This window comes from Lynx canadensis, chromosome F2 (genome assembly GCF_007474595.2).
Source record: "Lynx canadensis isolate LIC74 chromosome F2, mLynCan4.pri.v2, whole genome shotgun sequence".
In the NCBI taxonomy this organism is placed as follows: Eukaryota; Metazoa; Chordata; class Mammalia; order Carnivora; family Felidae; genus Lynx; species Lynx canadensis.
In genome coordinates, this window is record NC_044320.2 from 31,854,344 (window position 1) to 31,861,696 (window position 7,353).

Here is a 7,353-nt window from a genome sequence, read left to right on the forward strand (position 1 = left end):
ATGTAACACAGCCAAGCCAAAGCCCCTCCTTCCTGACATGTTGCTACCAACACACGCCAGGGGAGAGGGCAATCTACCCCAGGGAATACCTGTAAGCCTCTGCAGCCAACAAGAAAAACACAATGTACTGTAACTGAAATTCTGGATTCCTGCGTTTCCAACGGCTCTGTTGGTTCGAGGAGTCCCTCCCCTTATCCTGGAATTAGTGCTTCCTCTGAACCTGCATTTTAAAGTCCTTGAAATTATTTTATTTGTATGTTTTCTCCAAAAGACCTGGACTTTGGCATAGGACTAATGTCTTTCTAGAAAGAATATGGAGAAAAGAAAATTGATATATATAATCTATATCTATATCTATATCTATATCTATATCTATATCTATACCTATATCTACATCTATATCATCTATATCTATATGTATGGAGAAAAGAAAATTGAACTATTTATCTTTTTCCTTAGACTACTTAGGCTAAATAGGATAAATTAAAATTCGTTTACCTTAGTGTTAGCCCTTAAAATTGGAAAAGAAAATTCTGGGGCACCTGGGTGTCTCAGCGGTTAGGCATCCAACTCTTGATTTCTGCTCAGGTCATGATCTCATCATTGTGAGATCAAGCCCCATGTTGGGCTCTGTGCTGACAATGCACAGCCTGCTTGGGATTCTCTCTCTCCCTCTCTCAGCCCCTCCTCCCCTCCCTCCCCTCTCAAAATAAATAAAATAAACATTAAAAAAACCGAACCAGTAAAAAAAAGATAGGATGATTCTTCAAAAAAAATTGGAAAAGAGTTCTAGTAGGGTGATTATTAAACCACTTTGCCTGTTCACTAGTTATGCACACATATGACATCTAAAAGAACATGCAAACCATTAATCCAGGCCCAAGAATCACATTACTAACCCATACTGAGTACATAGTATGGCATTGCGAGGTGGGTAAAAGATGCTGTGGAGTCTGGAAGTGGCTTCTCTGCTCTTTATAAATTATCCTCAGTTTACCAGAAGACTAGGTACCTCACAAGGCTGTCTCTCTTGTACCTCCTCAGACTTAGACTCTTGCTTTCTGCTCCCTCACCAGCTAATGCATAATTTTTCATCCCAAGATTTTTGTGTCTTTTCCTCTGCCTCGGGTATAGTGTTCCATTCAGCCCACATTGGATGAAAAAGCTGGGTGGGGCAGGCGAAATCACTGCATATTGCCAATAGACTCTCAAAATAATCATACTTCCGTCACTGGGCCTCAAAATGGTCTCCCATGACACAAAAACAGTCATTTCCACCCCCCCTCTGCTTTATCTTGGATTACATTTCTAAATGCTGCTTTTCACTCTCAGTTTGTAGTAGGTGCTAGGACTAGAGGAAGGAGAAAAATCTCACTCTGTTCTATCACTTTTTTTAGGAGAAAGAAGCATCCAACATTGAGCCCTAGTTTAAAAGCATGTTTTTGAGTCAGATTAACTGGGCACCATTCACTTTGTTACCTCTGACTTCTTCCTGCTCCTTATATTTCTGTTCTGTTCAAGAAAAGTATCTATCTTCTTTACCAGATTTTCCTCGACTCAGCTCTTTACTTAATATGAATAATTAAAACTATGCAACTAAGAGTACCAGAAAGCCCACAGTCAAGCTAATTTATTTTAATTAAAATTTGATTCACGGAATTTAAAGTGGTCCCACCAGGCACAAATATGCAGCCAAATTCAGAAGATGCTTTGGGAGTCTGGAGAAGCTCAGTCAGCATTCCCAAGGACCAATGCAGGTTTAAGATCATTAAAATGACCTTAGAGAAAGTAAATGGTAATTGCGAAATAGATACAAATATTAACGCATATTTCAGTGTATAGTGTGGTGGGACCATAGACTCCTTTGGGCTTCTAAGTTTATAGATATTGACAGACCTGAAAAAAAATCATCTATAAATATTTAAAATCCACGTGCACAATTATAAATTTGTGGGTCCAAGTTAAGGTTAAGGTAAAAATGGGTATCCTGCATTCAAGAGTGAAAATGGAATGCCTGCGTTATGTGGAAAAGAGATTCCTTATTCTGTCATAACTCAATTTTAAAAGAACCATCTCTGCAAGAATTGTATATCAACTAGCATCAGCCAGTTACTAAAGCCCATATTATAATAGTATCATGTCCCAGAATTTCCATTTATTTCATTCCAAATCCTCATGGCAATGTTAACCAGTCAGACACCCAATTCTCTAATGCTCTCGGGCATTGCCTACTAGCTTAAAGCAGTTTATGATTATTTTAGGCTATTTAAAGTTGTCCATAGTGAGTAAATCTTTCTCGGCTATGGCATATGTCTTGTTAATTTGCCAGTGGTTGAGGTGACACTGCATCTTCTCAAAATAGCTGTCGCTACCTTCAATTGAATGCAATCTCCTAGGACTTTTGATTGCACCTTCCTTTGAGCAGGTTATTAGTGTAGGAAATGAACCAGATGTTGAACACTTTCCATTCCTGTGGACTTAATTACTATTCGTGGCACACAGAAAGCATTAAAATAATATTTTTGAATGAACATTGAACAACTATTTGATAATGAATATCTTTCAATTATGCTTGTGTTTTATAGCTTCCATTTGACATTCTTGTGGATCTGTGTTTATCTTTTTTATTTGCTACTCTTCTTTAGGCCATTACAACACAGAGCTGCCATACCTTTCATCCAGCAGAGGTAGGACAAGATGAGACAGAGACAAAGATATCACAGCCACAAATTAAAAAATGGATTTCCTGAAATTGCCATGTATGTGAAGTTCACATTTATATAAACTCACATATGCTGTGTTTTACTGGTGGGGAAATAGGGAGTTGAGATATATATAAAAAGGAAAAAATAATAGAAGAAATCAATCAAAAATAGAATTATGGTTAATGCATTTAAAAAATTTTTCTTAACATTTATTCATTTTTGAGAGACAGAGACAGAGTGTGAGTGGTGGGGGGCGGGGAGGGGGCCCAGGGAGAGGTGCAGAGAGAGAGGGAGACACAGAATCTGAAGCGGGCTTCAGACTCTGAGCTGTCAGCACAGAGCCCCATGTGGGGCTCAAACTCACTGACTGCGAGATGATGACCTGAGCTAAAGTTGGATGCTTCACCAGCTGAGCCACCCAGGTGCCCCTTGGTTGATGTGTTTTTAAGCATTCTTCATTCCTGCAACCTCCAAGCAAGTTCAGTCTTTAGCTCTAAAAAGGCTTTAAAGATTTTAACAAAGTAGAAGTGATAATCTTTACTGAAATTTTCCATTTAAAAAGCCTGGTTTATAGTTATATAAAATAAAAAATTGCTAGTACAGGCTAGGTTGGTGTGTGACCTAATTTGGAGAAGACCCGGTAGATTTCATCCCTCCAAGACCATAACTTGCTTAGGATAATAGGCTCGATCTACCTACTTTATTTCATCCCCAGGGCCAACATTATGACTTTTGTAAGTGCTAGGCATTTTTGTCTTTGTGGGTCCCTTTCTCTATAAAAATATTCAAAACTCTATTGTTCAACTGGTATAAAGACAAATATGTTAATATTATATGCTAAAATATTTTCTTGTTTCTTTTTTTTTCTTCTAATTAAAAAAAATTAAACACTTTGTGAGCCCCTTTTGGGGCTCAGTTGGCCCAGGCACAATGCTTACTGTGCTCCATGGATGGTTCACTTCGTCCATTCCAGGGTGCCGGCCAAGAAGAAAGATAATTCAGAATGTTGGAGCTAGAGGGATCTTTAAAATAGAAGTTTTTTATTCTATTTTATAGAATTTCTCTTAGGTACTGGGCCAAATAAACATCACATTGAAACAAAAACACTGTATGGGAACGCATCTAATTTGCGCAATTCAAGGATGAGCAGTCTTTCTTTAGAGACCTTAAATTTAAATTAAAAGTCAGAGCTTTGCAAAGAATGAGCTGCAAACGAATATACATTAACAAAATATCATCAACATCTTTTAAAGAAAACTTTGGATTAAAATATAACATACATGCTGCAAAGTACGATGTCAAAAGTGAACAAACAGCTCAGTGAATTATCACAAAGTGAACATCCTCAAGTCACCGCTACCAGAAAATGCTACCAACATTTCAACACAGAGAATATACAAGATGCACTCTAGAATTCGGGGCTGACATATAAACACGTGGTTTAATATATACTTTCACTCTAGAAATAAATGACTAAAATAAATGTGTGTAAGTGTTCGATTTTCTCTCAAGTCACGTTTATGACAGGTCCCCCTCACCCTGCCTCCAAGCTCCCACCTTATTCCTGAGCTACATATCACTCCTGACCTCCCCTCACATCATCACTGACATGCCTACCCCTGACACGTACTCTGTCATTCATTCATTCCCAAATATTTGAGGACCCATAATGTACTAGACACAGTGCTAGGTGTTGGGATACAACAGTGAACAAGTCAAGACCATCATGGAGCTTCAAAGTTAATGCAAGAGACATCGACATATCGTGGATAGTTATTAAATTCCATTGTGATGCATACTGAAAGGAAAAGTATGGCATGCCCCGAGAGTGAATAACAGGGAGACCTAATCTAATTTTGGGCGTAGTTTAGTCATTCTTTCCCTTTTTACTAGGCTAAAGATGGTAACGGTCATACTAATGACCAGTGACAGCTAGGATGAGTATGAGACCTCGGGTAAGAAATATAAACAGTTTCATGTTAATTAATGAGTGAAATTGTTGTAAACCCCCATGCTATTTGTGGCTGGTGTTAAAATGTTTGGATTTTTACCCTTCTGAACTGCAGCATCAAAACAACCACATCTTACTGTCCGTGGTATCCAAATCACTGGGCCAAATGTCTTTTTATGTCTGTTTATTCTCTCTCTCGCTCTCTCTCGCTCGCTCTCTCTCTCCCTCTCATGCATGTGCCGCCACCACCACTGCCTCAGGGGATCTCCAAATCACAGTTTTAAGCAATTTCCAGACCTCCACATTTTTTTTCTCTTTATTTCACCCAAAACACAAGATTAAAACATCTGGCCGTTCAAAATCCTTATAGATTTATATCAAATGGCATCAGAAAGAGGCAATCATATCACTGGCTGATTGATTTCTTCGGCCAACATTACTTATAAATGTATAACAGGAGCTGGCTCACAAAATCACGTACGCATGTCTAGGCTCTGCTTGTGTGTCAGCTGCTCAGTGAGCAGTTAAGGCAGGCTAGCTAGATATTGCTTTTCTATGCATGTAATCAGTCCCTCGTTCTCAGAGACAAATGCAGTTTCAATTTTTCAGTATATTTCTTTTTCATTAGATTGAGCTAATGGAGTTACAGTTTATCACATCCTTGGCTCGTTTTACTTTTATCAGCCTTGTCTTTTGAAATATTCCCAAGTCTTTGTGGCTGGCACTCAGAGGAAGTAAATGCTCCCCCTACCTCAGAAACATCTCTAGCCTCTATGGACAGAGAGAGGATAGAATCCGGCAGAAGATCAACTTGGCCATCCTGTCTCGGGGCAATTAATTTTCCTTGTCCAGCCTATCATGCAAGTCCTTTAAGCCGACTGCTGCCATTTGGTGATATCCTCCCCCTGTTTCTTGAGTCTTCTTTCTCACTAAGCTTCCCGCTTACCACTTTTCTTAATGTGTTTACTTTTAGTCCTTGAGTATGCATGCCCTCCTGTTCAATATCACCGGGCTTGACTTTGGCCATAATTGAGTGAAAGACAAGTACAGAAGGTGATACTGTCCCAAGTCTACCATTTCTCGAGGTAGAGCTGTGGTGGGGAAGACATATAAGGCCTGAAAATCCAAGAAGATTTAAGTGCATTTATGTCACCAGATATTAAACTGAAGTACCTGAGTTTGGGAATATTTGGAAATGTCTCTTTTTTCCCTGGCACCTAGCCCAGTACCTGACACCTAGCAGGGACTTGGCAAATGTTTGTTGAACTAATGATTTTGTTTTCTTTATTCTCTCATGTACTTATCGAGCCAGCAGGATTTCTTTTGCAGAAATAAGGTGGAGTTAGGTTAGAGGTCAAATATGTGCAGTGGCCCAACTTTGACAATGGTGCCAGGGCTATTGTTTCTGTAGTCTTCTGGGACTGTGGGGGGGGGGGAGGAGAGGGGGTTCTTCTCTTAGAAGAAGGCCTCTTAGAAGAGGGCCACATTGGCAAACTCTTCTCTAGCACTATTCCATTTATAAAGAAAAGGGTTTGATTTGTTTTGCATTTGGGCCAAAAATTCAACCATTTCCTCCTTGGATTAATTTAAAAATTTCAGGTAGCTACCATCTGGTCTCACAGGTTTATCTGCATTTAGTTTGTTCCTAATTTCTGGAATAGCCTGGACATTTGCCAGTGTTTGCCCAAGCACCTTGTACCTGTATACTTCAAATGCAATTTGGGAGTGGGATGGCTTTTACCTTCTTCCCTAAAAATGTTGACAAATAACTTGTTTACACTCTCTGCTATCTGTTATTTTCTTTTAATATGCCCCACAGAGCATGATTTTCAAGTGATTGTTTTCTGTGTTTAAAGACACAGCTTCCTCATTACAGTCCCTGGTAGGTCCTTTTTCTCTTCATTTTTCATTGATACATTTGAACAAGCTGAAGTCTTTTTACATGGCCTACATTTACATTTTTTTGGAAAAACGAAGAGAATATTTCCAGGATAATCCCTTTACATTTTCCAGTTAAGGATGTCAGTATTTTTGTTGTTGTTTAAATAGTCATTTTTGATAGCATCTTTAATATCAAGATTCTTAACAGTAATCTTAAAGAACTTCTCGAATGCTTGTAGATAAATGGATTTTTATGTAGCTTCATTGAAATTTTCTACACTTTGTTCCCTCATTTATCAAAAATACCTGTTTGTATTTATAGGGGTATTAATATAGTATAATTGATTTGAACGAGACATGTGACAAGTGGAATAGATGATTATCATCATCAAATTGAGGAGTTTGAGGATGAAAAAAAATTGTCCTTATGTGCCTTGAACATAGCAAGCATGAAATAATTAAGAGATTGAGTCAACCTTAAAGAAGGTGCCTGGAGTCAGGCTGCCGGGCTCTGTAATTGACCTTATGCTAACCAAATAACAGTTCACAGGAAGACTGATGTAATCTTGGGCCACAAAAATGGTATAAAAAGAAAAAGAATCAGCCTATATTCTTATCACATCTGCAGTGTGCTCTTCCTCCTAGGTGTCAGGACATTTTTTTTTTTTTTTTTTTAATTTAAGAAGGACACTGTCAAACAGTAGTATAACAGGGTGGGCAGTACTAAGTGGCATCTAGCTTGAAAACAATGATAAAAACAAGACAAAGTGCCAACATGGGAACATGAATGGGGACTTCAAATATTTGTGGGAAGCT